General features: G+C 45.6%; 1 long non-coding RNA gene across 1 annotated transcript; it reads left to right on the top strand.

Moving 5' to 3' along the window:
• Window positions 1–712: 712 nt before the first annotated feature.
• LOC135229329 (uncharacterized) lies at window positions 713–13,586 on the top strand. Its single transcript, XR_010320112.1, has 3 exons — window positions 713–2,137; window positions 9,255–9,429; window positions 13,477–13,586. It is a non-coding gene; the product is annotated as an uncharacterized LOC135229329 (long non-coding RNA).
• Window positions 13,587–17,060: the final 3,474 nt, after the last annotated feature.

Here is a 17,060-nt window from a genome sequence, read left to right as displayed (position 1 = left end):
GGAGACAGTCTTATAATCTATGAATAGCATTTATACTTTTTCTTTTTTTGTACTAGCTTACACTTCCAGTGTTAAATGTTTAATAAAAGTAATGATAGAAGCACCCTTATTTTATTGTTTATTAATTTTAAAGAGAATGTCCCACACGTCACCATGAACTATCATGCTAGTTGTAGTTTTCCACGTTCGGGAACTCCTTTTCTGTTCCATGTTTGCTCCTAGTCCTTATCTCTCGGTGTGATTGCATTTTATCAACCTGCTTTGCCCCCATCTCTTGAGGTGAGGATATGTCTTCTCTTCTTTCACCTATGCATGTGGTGAATGAAATTACTAAATCTTTAATGTTCACTCAAATTTGTATGCCTACAATAAACCGCCTTGATCATGGCGTGTTACGTGGTTTATACTTTGCTGGATTTCCTTTGCTTGGCGTCTTACGTAGGGTTTTGCATCTCAGTTACTGAGTGTGCTTGTCCTCTAACTCTTCTTCTACTATCCTTCTCTAGTTTGTTATCAATTTTAAACTAGCCTTAAGGATCAAGTTAGGGGAATATCTCATGATTTTCTAATCTCTGTTGACTACGTACAAGATTAAAATGACTGTTTCTTGCATGTTTGCTGGAACCTGACTGGAAACGATCTAGGTCTGCCGTTTTCTTTGTAGGGAGATGTTGAACTACTGACCCGCTTTATTTAGTGGTTAAAGGCATCTTCTGGTGCTAATTTACTTAGAAAAAATTCTGATGCATGTTCTAGGTTGCTCGAATCTCATCTTTAAATATTGATTATCAGGGCTTGTAGCCTCATGCAAGCCAATTCATCAATCCCAGATTTCCCCAAAGTCAGGCTCTGCAACTCTTCCCGGTACCAAATTCCCTCATTTAAGACTTATTTGCAAAGAAAGAGACAACAGTATGCTATCTACGCAGTTGTGTATGCGCAGCCTTCTTGAGTCCATATTGTGAGGATACAGTCTTCTAATACTTTTTTTGTAATTGTTCTTTTTCTTCTTTTTTTTTTCCTTTTTTCACTGCCAATACACCCCCTCCCCCAATCTAGTAGTTTTAAAGTTGTGCGTTTCAGGTTCAAGTCTGTAATCCAGCTGGGCTTCTGTTTGTGCTGCATGTGTGCATCAAAAGAACGTGCTTCTAGAAGTAGAAAGCAGGCAGTGCGACTGTTGGGTGGTTGGCGGGGTAGGGGGAGGGGAGCTGCTGCTCAGAGAGGGCGCCCGAGGGAGGCACGAGATGCCGGGCTGCCCACCGCAAGCCCGCAGACTCCAAGGAGGTGGAACCCGCGTGCGCCATGAGCCTTTTGAGACAGGCCCAAGCCCGCCCAGCCGGGTGCTTGCAAGTTCCACCAGGACTAGGGGAAGCCTAAGGCCAAGGAGGGCAAGGTCTAGGGTCTGGACCTGAGAACTGGTTCTGCCACTTGTGATCGCAGAGCTTATGCTGGAAAGGAGGGCAGGAAGCATATCACAACGTGTGTCCGGAGGATGACCCAGAAGGGCGGGAGTTGTGGTCACCCAGGGACTCTGGGTCTGCATATGGAGGCCCCCAGGGTGCAATTCCAGGAGCAGAAGGCAAAGCCACAGAGGCCAAAGTGCACCTCGCCAATGCTTCCCAGGGGCATTGCCCCAAATCTGGGGAGCAGTCCCTACTCTGGGCTAGGGACTTTGTTTCCTCCATTGTCATCACTGACTGTGAGCAGACTCTAGTCTATGCAGACTAATGAGGAGTTATCAAAATGAGCTCCAAACTCCGGATTTGAGTTAAGGATCATAAACTAACATAGAGAAATACGACTTTAGCAATAAGTGACTGTTTGAAGCCCAAGTTGCCTTAAAACACAGAATTTCAGTCTTTCAGCTCCTCTGCTAATGTAATAACTAAGAACAGAATCTCACTGGAGCTCAAAGATGTGGGGCACTGGGAATACTCCTGGGTCTGTCTGCTCACGGCTGATTGCCTGATTCCCAGTTTTATTATACAGCTTAAATACAGACCAGAAGAGGAGTTTGGGGCTTGACATCTGACATCTTAACACCAGTTCCTGTTTCTTGAGGAAGGAAGAGGTAAAATAAATCAGCGTTTACTGTGTCCTTCTCCATCCCCGGAAGTCCTTGTGAAGACCCTCTCAGGTAAGGACTGACAGGGAGTGGCTTGGTTTACTATTCGACTTTGTCCTTCAGTCACTTTGTTTATGTCCTGCATGTAAACTATTATGCATTGACAGAAGCATTCTAATTCTTATGCAGAATGACTAGACCTCCTGCAGAATGACTATATTGTGCCTCCCTTGGGCACCCCTGTCTGCGCAGCACCCTCCACCCCCAACTGCCCAACCGCCTCTCTCCTGGCATTCTGCTTCTAGAAGTATGTTCTTTTGATGCAGAGATGCAACACACACAGAAATCCCAGCTGGATTACAGACTTGAACCCGAAGACCTTATGCAGAATGACTATTTATGAACCACTAAACTCAGTACTAAAGCAGGTACTTACTCCTCAGAGAAGGCCCTGGGGGAGGTTGATACATGCATTCCCCAGTGCTCCTGCTGCTCTAGAAGTGCCTGAAATGCCTCTCTGGGAAAGGCCTTCAGATTAGGCTCATGGCCCACGTGGGAATTCAGGCCTATTTTTCTGTTAGAACATCTCATTTCGCTCTGAAAATGTTATTATCCAGTTTATTCACCAGGCATGAGTACAGACATCTCATATTTTCAAAATTAATCCCATTCTCTAATACTAATTTGCCACCAAGAGTATATTCCAAAGTGTTTCCAATAGGCTAGCAAGTCTTTCCAAAGAGGGGAGTCCTGCTCCGTGTTGTGCAGTGACAGCAGGGATGGCATAATATGTTTACCCAGATACCTACCACTTTTTAAAAATTTTTTATTGTGTTTTACTTGAAACTTTACAGAGCAAATTACTTTCTTGTTCAGCCATTTATACACAATTGTTTTGTGACATTGGTGGCAATATTCATGATGTGTCAGTATTCTCTTCTATGCTCCAGTTCCCCGTTTCCATCTGCCATGATTCCTGTTCCATCCTGCCCTCTTTTCTGTGCTTTTGGGCAGGTTTTGCACTTTTGGTCTCATACACACGATTGAACTAAGAAACACTTTCTTCACGTGTGTTACTGTTTGTTTTATAGACCTGTCTAATCTTTGGCTGAAGGGCGAACTTCAGAAGGTACTTTCGACTTTGTTGCTTTCCATAATTCCTGAAATTCCAAGTCTACCACCTGAAGAACTTCCTTTAGTGTTTCATTTAGAACAAGTCTGGTGGCGATGAATTCTCTTAAGCGTCCTTCACCTGAGAATGTCAATATTTTTCCTTTACTCATGAAGGAAATAACAGCCTATAGAACACTGGGTTAATGTTTCTTTTCTTTTAGTGTTGAAAAAGTGTTGTTTTCACAGCCTTTTGGCCTCCATGGCTTCTGATGATGAATACGGAGTCATTCCAATTGTTTTTCCTGTGTGAAATGAGTTGTTTTCTCTCTAGCTTCTTTGAAGATACTTTCTTGGTCCTTGTTATTCCACAATTGACAGTGAGGCATTTGGGCGTAAAATTATGTGAGTTTAACTTGTTGGAGTTTGCATAGCTTCTTGAATCTGTAAGTTTATGTCTTTCAACAAATTGGGAAAGTGTTGAGCCAGTATTTCTTCAGATACTTTTTTCTACACCACATATTTTCTGTACACCTTATGTAATTCCAATAAATAAATGTTAGATATTTTTGGATTTTTTTGAGGCTCTGTTCATTTTTTTTTCAGATTGGATATTTTCAGTTGAACTATTTTCATCTCATTGATCCTTTTGTCTGTCAACAGCATTCCGCTGTAGAGCTGATCAAGTGAATTATTTATCTCTATTTTTCTATTTTTCCTGTCTAAAATTTTCATTTGTGAATGGTTTCTATGTATTTTTCTATTTTTCTAAGGTGTGCCTGTTACTTCTTTGAGCGTGGTTAAAGTAGCTTTTTAAAGTTTTTGTCTATGATTCCAAGACTTACAGAAAATGTTGATGTTGTTTGTTTTAGGAATCACTTGACCCAGTTATGTTCAGGCTGCAGGTTCTTTCCCACCTTCTGTGTGCTGTGGCTCAGATGTCGGTTCAGATTTTGAAGACTTTGCGGTGATATTTGGATGTAATCTATGGGAGTGTCACTCAGTCTGGGACCTTGTTGGTGTTCTAACCCATAATGCAGTTCTCAAAGGATTGATCTACTTCTTAGGGTCAGAGCAAAGCATATGCAACTATGGGAGGTGGGGGGGGTATGAAAAACAACTTTATGGTATCCCTCTTTTGAGCCGCCTGTTCTCTGTCTCTCTGAGGCTCTCTGATGTCTGAGCAGCTACTTTCCTGGTCCACTGGCAAGAATGTAGGGGCTTTAATCTCTTCATTCTGCCGTGCAATTAAGTGACTGGGTCTGCCTATGAGGCCAAATAACGGTAAGATGGAGAAAATGTAACAGAGATTCCTCTATATTATTTGGTCCTTATATACTTAGGTCAGAGAGAAGGCACACTGTTTCTGGTGATACTTCAAAACAGGTATGGAGAAAAAGGCATTAACAGGTCGATAGCTGCATACTAGGTGTTACGGATTAAACTCTGTCTTCCCAAAATGTATATATCAGCTTGACTAGGCTATGCTTCCCAGTATTGTGCGATTATCCACCATTTTGTCAGCTGGTGTGATTTTCCAATGTATTGTAAATCCTACCTCTATGATGTTAATGAGCGAGGATTTGAAGCAGTTATGTTAAGGAGGCAGGGCTCAATCTACAAGATTAAGTTGTGTTTTAAGTCAATCTCTTTTGAGATATAAAAGAGAAAAGAGCAGAGAGACAGGGGGACCTCAGTACCACCAAGAAAGAAGTGTCAGGAGCAGTGCATCCTTTGGACCTAGGATCCCTGTGCTGAGAACCTTCTTGTCCAGGGGAAGATTGGTGACAAAGACCTTCCCCTAAGAGTGACAGAGAAAAAAAGCCTTCCCCTGGAATTGGCACCCTGAATTTGGACTTATAGAGCCTCCTGGACTGTGAGGGAATAATTTTTTTTGTTAAAGTCATCCGTTTGTGGTATTTCTGTTACAGGAGCACTAGATGTCTAAGACACTAGGTACCAGGAGATGTACATTTCCCAGTTCTTTCACTCCCAGGGACACTATGACTGAGTAGCCAATGCCATAAATCCATGCGAGCAGACTATTCTGATTACTGCTTTGACTCTACTGTCTGTTATGGTAACCACACCCACCTTGTCTTTGTTGATTGAGTGCCACCACTTGGCTGCTACCACCATGGGCTCCAGTCAACTGCATTGTAGTTAGGTGTCTTAATTCAGTTAGGGCAGTTCTCACTGTGGACTCTTACTTACATAAAATAGCAACCACAGAAGTCTTCAGTAAAGCTGGGGCTTGCTTCACAAATTTGTACCTCACCGCTATGGTAAAAAGAGAGCCCCCTGGACACTCCGTGTGTGGGTCTGTGGGTCCAGCCTAATAAATCCATTCTAACCTGCCAATTTCCCTCAGCCTTTGGTTACCTTCTCCTACATTATACAATGGCAGATCTGCCATTTCCACTTGATTTATTGTAGGCCAGCACTTAATCCATGCTTCAGTAAACCAACCAAATAAACTATGAGATCCTTTTCTAACCTCTCAAGCTGAAACACTGAATGAAGAATCTATGCTTCCTGGGCCTATATCAATAAACTCAGACTAATCCACCTTTATGTTGCTTGCACCATTATCCCACACACGAAATAGCCATTCCCACACATATTCACCAGGTTTCTGTATGTATATATTAGAAAAATCAAGCAGTTCTTTTGGAGTTTAGCATAGCTTTTCCTGGGTCACACTTCATAGCTCACCTTTTGGGGCTTGTTGGGACTGAAGTCTAGGTATAGGTCTAGAAGCAAAAATGGGCAGTGGCAGTGGGATGTTCAGCCGTGTCTTATAAGGCATCTGCCTAAGGTGATGCCCCAGGCAATGCCCCAGACACCACCCCAGGAGACAACTCAAACAAGACACTTCAGGCACAGCTGGGGTAATCTCATCAGATGGAGGTGGAAGGGATAATTGTTTTACTGGGAAGGGTGCCTTAGCAGGCAAAGTTAGAGAATCTCTTCAGATGGGAGTAAGAGGTCTGGTTCTGTTAGGAAGAGCGATTCAACAGAAATTGGAGGTTCATTGTCCCCCGCTTTCTGACTGTCTGCCCATATGTCCTCATCCCAGGTTTCAGGATCCCATTTCTTCCCAATCAATGCCCTCACTCTAACTTCAGACACCATTTGAGGTTGGATATTCAACCGGCGCTTTAATTCAGTCACTCTTATGATAAGAATCTGAGTTTATTTTTGGCAGCATTAGCCTTGTTACTATAAGAAATATGGTTTTCTTTCTGGGCACAGGTGGCAGCTTTCAGATCTTGTATGTGGTGCTTGAGCTTTGAGTCCATTTCTTTCATTCACCAGTGTGGCTAGCAAAAGCAGGACCAACCAAGCAGCTTCCTTATTATTCTTATGCTGACAAAATTATAGAAAAGTATCAAATATATAATCAGACAGAGCCTTGTCTCTCACAAATATTTGATCCAGTGGTAGTAGTATTTTGCGTATTTCTATTGTCACCTCCACCATGGATTAACAATAGCCTGTTTACTCCTGGAGACAGTTATCAGTGCCTTTAAGATTAGCCAGACTTGAGAATCAATTCAGAAAACTCATCCTTAAGATTTGGTTCCTCTAGAACCAATGTAGGTACCAAATGTCTTAGCCTGGGATCTCTAGAGGTGCAAAACTAGTGAAGAGAACATATATATATATATACACACACACACATATATATGAGTGTGTGTGTATATATATGTGTGTTTCTGTGTGTGTGTGTGTGTATGGAAACCCTAGTCGCATAATGGTTAATAGCTATAGCTGCTAACCAAAAGGTTAGCAGTTCGAATCCACCAGGCGCTCCTTGGGAACTCTGTGGGGCAGTTCTACTCTGTCCTGTAGGGTCACTACGAGTTGGAACCGACTCGACGGCAATGGGTATATATATATATACATACACACACACACACACACACACATACATATATATACGCATACATATGTTAGTTGTGGCTGTTAGATGCCATCGATCCTGTGTAAAACAGAATGAAACACCGCCTGATCCTGAACCATCCTCACAATCATTGCCATGTTTGAGCCCATTCTTGCAGCCATTGTGTCAGTTCATGTTGTTGAGCGCCTTCCTCTTTTTTTCTGACCCTCAGCTTCTCCAAGCATGATGAGCCTCTCCTGGGACAGGTCCAAGGCACGTGAGACGAAGTCTCGCCATCCTTGCTTCTAAGGTGCATTCTTGGTGTATGTCCAATATGTCCAAGGCACGTGAGACGAAGTCTCGCCATCCTTGCTTCTAAGGTGCATTCTTGGTGTACTTCTTCCCAGATGGATTTGTTTATTCTTCTGGCAGTCCATGGTATATTCAGTATTCTTTGCCAACACCATATTTTAAATGAATCAGTTCTTCGGTTTTCCGTATTCATTGTCTAACTTGCTCAAGCATGTGAGGTGATAGAAAATATCATGGCTTTGCTCAGGCACACCTTAGTCCTCAAAGTGACATCTTTCTTTCTCAACACTTTAAGGAGGTCTTTTGCAACAGATTTGCCCAATGCAATACATTGTTTGAATTCTTGACTGCTGCTTCTGTGGGCATTGATTATGGATTCAAGTTAAATGAAATGCTTGATGACTTCAGTATTTTCTCTGTTTATCATGGTGTTGCTTACTGGTCCAGTTGTGAGAATTTTTGTTTTCTTTATGTTGAGGTGTAATCCATACTGAAGGCTGTAGTGGTTGCTGTTCATCAGTAACTGCTTCAAGTCCTCTTTACTTTCAGCAAGCAAGGTCGTATCAGCTGCATATCATAGGTTGTTAGTGAATCTTTCTCCAAAACTAATGCCATGTTCTTCTTACAAACCAGCTTCTCAGATTATTTGCTCAGCATACAGATTGAGTAAGTATGGTGAAAGGATACCACCATGACACATAACTTTCTGATTTTAAACCACACAGTATCCCCTTGCCCTACTCAAATGACTGCCTCTTGGTCTATGTACATATTCCGCATGAATACAGTTAAGTGTTCTGGAATTCCCATTCTTTGCTAAGCTATCCATAATTTGTCATGAGCCGCACAGTTGAGTGTGCTTGTATAGGAAACAGAAATAGGTAAACATCTTACTGATATTCTCTACTTTCAGCCAAGATCCATCAGACATCAGAAATAATATCCCATGTTCCATGTCTTCCTCTGAATCTAGCTTGAATTTTTGGTAGTTCCCTGTCTGTGCACTGCTGCAACTGTTTTTAAATTATATTCAGCAAAATTTTTCTTGCGTCTGATGTTAATGACATTGCTTGATAATTTCCGCATTGCGTTGGACCACCTCTCTTTGAATGGGCACACATATAGATCTCTTTCAGTCATTTGGTCAGGTAGCTGTCTTCCAAATATATTGGAATAGACAAGTGAGCGCCTTCAGCACTGCGTCCGTGTGTTGAAACATCTCATTTGGTACACCATCAATTCCTGGAGCCGTGTTTTTTGCCAATGCCTTCAGTGCAGCTTGGAGTTCTTCCTTCAGTACCATCAGCTCTTGATCCTATGCTACCTCCTGATATGGTTGAACGTTGACCAATTCTTTTTGGTGTATTGAGTCTGTGTATTCCTTCCGTCTTCTTTTGATGTTTCCTGTGTTGTTCGATATTTTGCCCATAGAATCGTTCAGTATTGCACCTAGAGGCTTGAATATTTCCTTCAGTTCTTTCAGCTTGAGAAATGCCAGGTGTTTTCTTCCCTTTTGGTTTTCTAACTCCAGATCTGTTCACATTATATTATCATACTTTGTCTTCTCCAGCTTCCCTTTCAGGTATTCTATTGAGCTCTTTTACTTTATTTTTCCTTCCATTCTCTTTAGCTACTGTACATTCAAGAGCAAGATTCAGAGTCTCTTGTGACATCCTCTTTGGTGTTTGCTTTCTTTCCTGTCTTTCTAATGACTTTTTGTTTTTTTCATATATGATGTCCTTGCTATCATCCCACAACTAATCTGGTCTTCGATTATTAGTGTGCAGTGCATCAAATCTATTCTTGAGATGCTCTCTAAATTCAGGTTTGATATACTCAAGGGCATACTTTGACTCATGGACTTGTTTTAATTTTCTTCAGCTTCAACTTGAACGTGAATATGAGCAACTGATCATCTGTTCTGCAGTCAGCCCCTGGCCTGATTCTGACTCATGATATTGACCTTCTCCATCATCACCTTCCACAAATTTGATTCCTGTCTATTCTGCCTGGAATGGTTCACGAGTATAGTCACCATTTATGTTCCTGACGAAAGGTATGTGCAATGAATAAGTCACTGGTCTTGCCAAATTCTATCATGTAAGCTTCATTGTCATTTCTATCATCAATACCTTATTTTCCAACTGCTGATTTGTCTGCTTTGTTTTCAACTTCGCATTCTAAATGATTGATCAATGTATCACGTTTGATCAGTTTCAAACTGTATAACTTGGTAAAAACCTTCAACTTGTTCATCTTTCACATTCATGATTTGTGTGTAAATTTGAATAATAGTCTTATTAACTGGTCTTCCTGGTAGGCCTGTGGATATTATCCTATTGCTCGTAGTGTTGTACTTCAGAAAAGATCTTGATATGTTCTTTTTATCGATGAATATGATGCCGTTCTCTTCAGTATCTCAATCCTGGCATAGTAGAACATATCATTGTCTAGTTTAAAATGTCCAAAACCAAGTTATTTCAGCTCACTAATGCCTTGGATTACTGACCTTTATGCATTCCATTTCACTTTTGATGACTTCCAATTTCCCTAGATTCATACTTCCTTCATTCCACATTCTGATTATTAAAGGATATTTGCATCAGTTTCTTCTCATTATGAGTTATGCCCCATCAGCAAATGTCATTAAAGTGGGATCTACTTTGAGGAGGTAGCTCTTCCCCACTCGTATTTTGAGTGCCTTCCAACCTAAGGGGTTATCCTCTGTCATTCAATCAGACAGTGTTCCAGTGCTATTTGTAAGATTTCACTGGCCAGTTTTTTTTAGAAATAGATCACTAGGTCCTTTTTCCTAGTCTGTCTAAATCCAGAGCTCCACTCAAAGCTGTCTACCATGGGTGAACCTGGTGGTATTTGAAATACCGGTGGCATAGCTTCTAACATCACAGCAGCATGCAAGCCACCACAGTACAACAAACTGACAGAAGAGTGGTGGGAGTTAAAAATGAGAAGAACCAAAAAGAGTGCTTCTTCCATGTCTGCTGATTTAGAGGAACCATGAAAAATTGTCAAGTGAAGAGTGATTCAGAGGAAAACATGGGTAGAATGTGACCTAATTTCCATAAAAACAAACAAATGAATGTCCTTACGTGTGTCCCGGCAAAAAGCAGTGTGTAAAAGGGTACATATGTATCTTTGGACACTGGACACTTCAGGGGAGCAGGTACAATATACTTATGTGGGGATGGCTCTTATTATAACTTCTGTATACAAATCTCTATTGTTAAATGTGTTATAAGAATGTAAAACCTTTTAAAGTTAATAACATCATACGTGTATGTGTGTGTATTTGAAACTTTTTTTCTGTTTTGACTATTTTATATATGTGTTTTTTAGTTATCTAGTGTGGCTATAGCAGAGATACCACAAGTGGATGGCTTTAACAAACAGAAGCTTATTCTCTCACAGTTTAAGAAGCAAGAAGTTTGAAGTCAGGGCACCAGCTCTAGGAGAAAGCTTTCTCTGTTTGTGGCTCTGGGGGAAGGCCCTTGTCATCTATCTTCCCCTGGCCTAGGAAATTCTCAGCGTGTGGACACTGGGTCAAAAAGACGTGCTCCACTCCAGGCACTTCTTCCTTGGTGGTAGGAGGTCCCTCTCATTTCTGCTCACTTTTCTCTTTGTATGTCAAAAGAGACTGACTCAAGACTCACCCTAATCCTGTAGATTGTGTCCTCCCTCATTAACCTAACTGCCTCTAATCCTGCCTCATTAACATCACAGAGGTTGGAATTTACAACACATAAGTAATCACATCAGATCACAAAATGCAGGACAACCACACAATACTGGGAATCATGGTCTGGCCAGGTGGGCACACATTTTGGGGGACACTATTCAATCCATAACAATAGAGAAAACACTGTCTTCAATGCCAGATTCAGAGACTTTTATCCACCTGTGAAGGGCAAACACAGAAATTGAACAAAATTCAGACCAGCGAATTATTGCTTGCTCTTGTAACTAATGACTTCTTCTGGTCTCTATGCCTGGAAATGGCCAAAAAGAATTCTGTGAGGATTAATTCAGTTATTGCTAAAACATCTACTGCATTTACATGTCTACAGATAAGGAAGAATGCTGGACACCATGTGTGATTCATTAAGTAACACGGGGACCATTAGACTATTGTTCTCCTTCTCTGATATGCCACTATCACCTTCTCCCCTTGTTGCTCTCCTGAAAAACCCACACTTGTATATTCTAGGCTTTTATCCAGGATTGAATTTGCAGGAAGTTAAAGATATATCTTTGAAAGATAAAGAAGACTTTGGCCACATTGTCTTTAGACAGTTGAACTTCCCAGCCAACCTCTGTGCAGGATGGGAATTCACAATCCCTCCTACTCAGTACCTCTGAGCAGGACGGGATTTCTGTTTCATTGTCAGGAGAAGGCGGAATTCAGCCTTCTTCAGAAAACTTACTTTCCTTTGCCTCAAACTGTCCCTCTCAGGATCTGTCACGGTCACTCTGAGAAATTCACATGGGCAGCCTGTATGGAAGTGCCCATCCTAGAGGCCCTGCCCTCCCTTCCTTGCTCCACAGGGCTTCCTCTGACACTTGGGGTCACATCTCCCAGGGAGTACACACCTCTGGCACTTCCAGGGATTCCCAGGCCCTGGGATACTGTGGATTGGACTTGGAACTCAATCTGTTTCTTCCCATCCTCACCTTTGATTATCTGTGTTCTGTCTTCACCAGATTTAGGAGGCCTTGTCTTCTCTTTGCTCGTTTCATCTCAGTCAGGCTTTTCCATTCCAACTCTCTGATCTCAGGACAGATCGGGTTAGACCACAGAGAAAACAAAGACCAAGCAAACATCACTGATCTGTGCAGAAGCTGCTGGGAAGGGATTCGATTCTCATTGGTTTAGGGTTTTATGCCCACTGCTCACTGGCAGGCAGGTTCCCCCCAGAGTCTGGCTTTTGTCTGGTACCTTGTACTACAAAGAACTCAGTGACCAGCCCACCTTCACAATCACACCTCCCTTAGAGCTATCTGTCCAGAGGCTCTTTCTCAGACTTCCATGTACCACTGAAATCCCTTTTCTCTTTCCTTACAAACATTATGTTCGTTCTCAGGGCCCTGAGACCTCATCTGCAGATGAGTCTTGTCCTCTTCTCTCCTTGGCAGGGGGAGCTTTTGAGTGGACCCCATGTCTTCGGATAGCTATCCTGGGCCTTCTTCCACCTTGGTGCTCTAGGGCTGGATCTCTTCATGTAATAGAGGGGGCGTGGAAGGGGCACAAGTCTAAAAGGATGGATCTTCCAGGAGAGGTGGGTTTAAGAACCCTGAATGAAATTCTTCCCTGAAGGGTGCATATTTTCAGTCCAGACATCCTGCTTCTCTCAGCCTAAGAGGCCTAGCACGTCTTCAGATGCTTCTCCTTTGACCTTCAGGCCATGCCTGCACCCTCTGCAGCCCGGTCTCCCACATGTGTAGCAGCACCAGTAGGTGTGGCAGTCTCTTCAGCCCTTGTCTACTCCTCCAGATGCTCCTGGAGATGCCTGGCTCTTCTTGCCAGGACACCAGGATGCTGACCAGGGACTCAGTGTTGGTTAAAGGATGTCGGCCAGTGACCACGTGTCCTCATTTCCTTTGAAGGATTTCGCTCCTTGCCCGGGCAGAAGACAGCCAAGGTCAGCCTGAGCCTAAACACCTAGTGACCTGTGACACTGCAGCTAGTGATAGATGTAGATTTCCACGCTCAGGTATCCGCAGGTGGCGGATTGAGAGTGGTCGGAGGAGAAGTGTAACTAGAGATCACACACTCACGAGGGCACGGGTCAAAGGTCTCGGAAAATAGCTGAGGTCGTGGAGCCCTAGCGGAGCCAGTCTAGGGCACAGGCCTCCGTCCTGTACTTGGCAAATAGGTGGCACCATCTGCAGAGTATGCCGCCATCCGCAGACTCTGGACTGCTGGGGCCCTGGACGCCCGGATTTCGGCCTTGTCTTTGGAGAAGTGACGCGCATGCAGTGTGCCACCGGGGGCTGTGGCCCAGCAGAAGCAAAATCTTGAAAATGCGGGCTTCATTTGACTTTGCCTGTGTTCTCCTTTGGCTGAGTGCCATCCTGTGTTTCCTAGCAGGAGAAGCATTCCTGGAGAGAGGCGGATTCCATGTGTGCCGGCAAAGTGTGTGCTGAGATGATGAGTCGCTGGAGACCAGGGTGGACTCTTCAGACCCAGGATAGGCCTCTGGCAGGTATGTGTCAATGTTTTCTGCCCATGGCACTCAGCCGGGTATTTGAATACAATGTTATCAGCGGAATTAGTAGTCTCCGGAGAGGCTGCCCCGTGTCAACAAGCTTCACCCGGCCAGGGTTCACCCGTGATGTAGCTCCCCAATCAATCACTACTCCCTAGTCCTTCCAGATAGACTACCAGATCTTCTCTGCCCTTGGGCAACCAGTACAGCCAGAGGCCTTCCCCCTTTGCCCTTTCGTCTCTAGACACTCTGTCAGGCACTCCAAGCTGTGAAGTGCCTGGGGGGGAGAAGGAAGAGATTTCAGAGAATGAACACATACAGAGAGAGAGAGAGACAGAGAGAGAGGCAGGAGATGCTGAGTGGGGATGTCTTGCGTACTGATATCCTGAGGAAAGTGGGAAAATTGGACCCTGGCCTGCTGTGCCAATGCCCTGAAGCAGTCCGCACCAGGGGCTCCCTTGTGCCTGCGTAGCCTTTCCCAGGGTGTGCTCAAATCCTGTGGCCACTAGGTGTCCTGGGTCACAATGGAGGGCCCTGTGTCATCTGCCTGGCGGGCTGGATCTCTGCCATTGGCTGAGTCTTGTCACCAGGCCCATCATAAGCTGCGCCTACTCTTCCGGTGGGGAGACTGTCTCCATGGTGATGGCAAAGAAGCCTTAGTCCCGCCCACCTGGCCTTCACTTCACCTACCCGGCCTGCTGACCCTCACTCAGACCTCTGTGTTGATCAAAATGAATGTCCGCCAGTGGCCAGGTGTCAGCATCTGGGATAAAGGATTCGGGACCTTGCCTGAGGCAGAAGGCAGCCTAGGTCTGCGGGTCCCTGGAAGTCTAGTGAGTTGTGACGCTGCTGCCAGTGACAAATGGTGACTCCCACACTCACATATCCCCTGGTGGCAGAATGATAGCGATGGGTGGAGAAACATGGCTCCTGAGCACACGTTGAATGGGGCACCGGCCAAAGGCCAGGGCCAGGAGTGGACGTCGTGGAGCTGAATGGCGAGCCAGTGAAGGGCCCAAGGATTTCTCCTGTATGTGGCAAACAGGTCATCCGTGTCCCCACGTCCATAAACCATTGGACTGCCGGGGCCCAGGCTGCCAGGATTTCGGCCTTGCCTTCGGAGCCCGGCCACATACGCAGCCTTGCACCGGGGGCGGGGACATGTAGACAGGAAAAATTTGGAAAATGGCAGTGTCTCCTCGATTTCCCCGGCATCGGCCTATTTGAGCGGCATGCTTTGTTTCCTAGTAGGATAAGGCACTGACGGAGAAAGGCAGGATTATGTGTGCAGGAAAGGTGTGTGCTGAGAGGGTGACGACGTTGAGACCAGGTTGGGATCTTTAGTCCCAGGAAAGGCCCCTGGCAGGTGTGGGTGAATGTTCTCTGCCCATCCGAGTTGGCGGGGGGAGGTTTTCAGCAAACAAAGCAGCAGCGGGATTATTCGTCGCCGGAGAGGTTGCATCTGCCCACAAGCTCCACCTGGCCAGGGACCGCCCCTACTGTATTGCCCATGTCAATCAACAGAAGCTAAGACCTTCCAGAGAGACTACCTGCTATCGTCTACCCACGGGGAAGCGGTCCAGCCAGAAGCCTCCCCCGTTTCATCTCCAGGCTCTCTGTCAGGCCCCTCATACTTGTGATGTGTCTCAGGGGTAGAAGGAAGAGATTCCTCTGAATGAACACATCCAGAGAGGGGCCATAGATGCTGAGGAAGGGCACCTTGCCTACTGACATCCTAGCGTAAGTGGTAAAGAGGTACCTGCCTGCTGTCCCAGTGTGTCGAACGTGTCCACATCAGGGATTGGCTACTGTGAAGTTATTCCCTGGTGCCCTCGATTTTGTGGCCAAAGACACAAGGGCCTGTTGTGTGTCCATGGGTACCATGGAGGGCTCTGCGGAACTGGCCGGTTAGGCTGGACTTCTTCTATTGGCTCAGTGTTTGTGACCCGTCCCCGTCACAAGTTCCGGCCAGCCTTCCGGTGGCTGTCTCCATGGTGATTGGGGAAGAAGCCTTAGGCCCCGCACTCAGCCTTCACCTGGCCTACGTGGCCTCTTTACCCTCATCTGGACCGCCGTGTGGATGAAAGAAAGGATGTCGGCCAGTGACCACGTGTCCTCATTTCCTTTGAAGGATTTCGCTCCTTGCCCGGGCAGAAGACAGCCAAGGTCAGCCTGAGCCTAAACACCTAGTGACCTGTGACACTGCAGCTAGTGATAGATGTAGATTTCCACGCTCAGGTATCCGCAGGTGGCGGATTGAGAGTGGTCGGAGGAGAAGTGTAACTAGAGATCACACACTCACGAGGGCACGGGTCAAAGGTCTCGGAAAATAGCTGAGGTCGTGGAGCCCTAGCGGAGCCAGTCTAGGGCACAGGCCTCCGTCCTGTACTTGGCAAATAGGTGGCACCATCTGCAGAGTATGCCGCCATCCGCAGACTCTGGACTGCTGGGGCCCTGGACGCCCGGATTTCGGCCTTGTCTTTGGAGAAGTGACGCGCATGCAGTGTGCCACCGGGGGCTGTGGCCCAGCAGAAGCAAAATCTTGAAAATGCGGGCTTCATTTGACTTTGCCTGTGTTCTCCTTTGGCTGAGTGCCATCCTGTGTTTCCTAGCAGGAGAAGCATTCCTGGAGAGAGGCGGATTCCATGTGTGCCGGCAAAGTGTGTGCTGAGATGATGAGTCGCTGGAGACCAGGGTGGACTCTTCAGACCCAGGATAGGCCTCTGGCAGGTATGTGTCAATGTTTTCTGCCCATGGCACTCAGCCGGGTATTTGAATACAATGTTATCAGCGGAATTAGTAGTCTCCGGAGAGGCTGCCCCGTGTCAACAAGCTTCACCCGGCCAGGGTTCACCCGTGATGTAGCTCCCCAATCAATCACTACTCCCTAGTCCTTCCAGATAGACTACCAGATCTTCTCTGCCCTTGGGCAACCAGTACAGCCAGAGGCCTTCCCCCTTTGCCCTTTCGTCTCTAGACACTCTGTCAGGCACTCCAAGCTGTGAAGTGCCTGGGGGGGAGAAGGAAGAGATTTCAGAGAATGAACACATACAGAGAGAGAGACAGACAGAGAGAGAGGCAGAAGATGCTGAGTGGGGATGTCTTGCGTACTGATATCCTGAGGAAAGTGGGAAAATTGGACCCTGGCCTGCTGTGCCAATGCCCTGAAGCAGTCTGCACCAGGGGCTCCCTTGTGCCTGCGTAGCCTTTCCCAGGGTGTGCTCAAATCCTGTGGCCACTAGGTGTCCTGGGTCACAATGGAGGGCCCTGTGTCATCTGCCTGGCGGGCTGGATCTCTGCCATTGGCTGAGTCTTGTCACCAGGCCCATCATAAGCTGCGCCTACTCTTCCGGTGGGGAGACTGTCTCCATGGTGATGGCAAAGAAGCCTTAGTCCCGCCCACCGGGCCTTCACTTCACCTACCCGGCCTGCTGACCCTCACTCAGACCTCTGTGTTGATCAA

This window comes from Loxodonta africana, unplaced genomic scaffold (genome assembly GCF_030014295.1).
Source record: "Loxodonta africana isolate mLoxAfr1 unplaced genomic scaffold, mLoxAfr1.hap2 scaffold_214, whole genome shotgun sequence".
NCBI lineage: Eukaryota > Metazoa > Chordata > Mammalia > Proboscidea > Elephantidae > Loxodonta > Loxodonta africana.
Note: the sequence above shows the minus strand (reverse complement) of the source record. Positions and strands in the feature narration are given on the sequence as shown.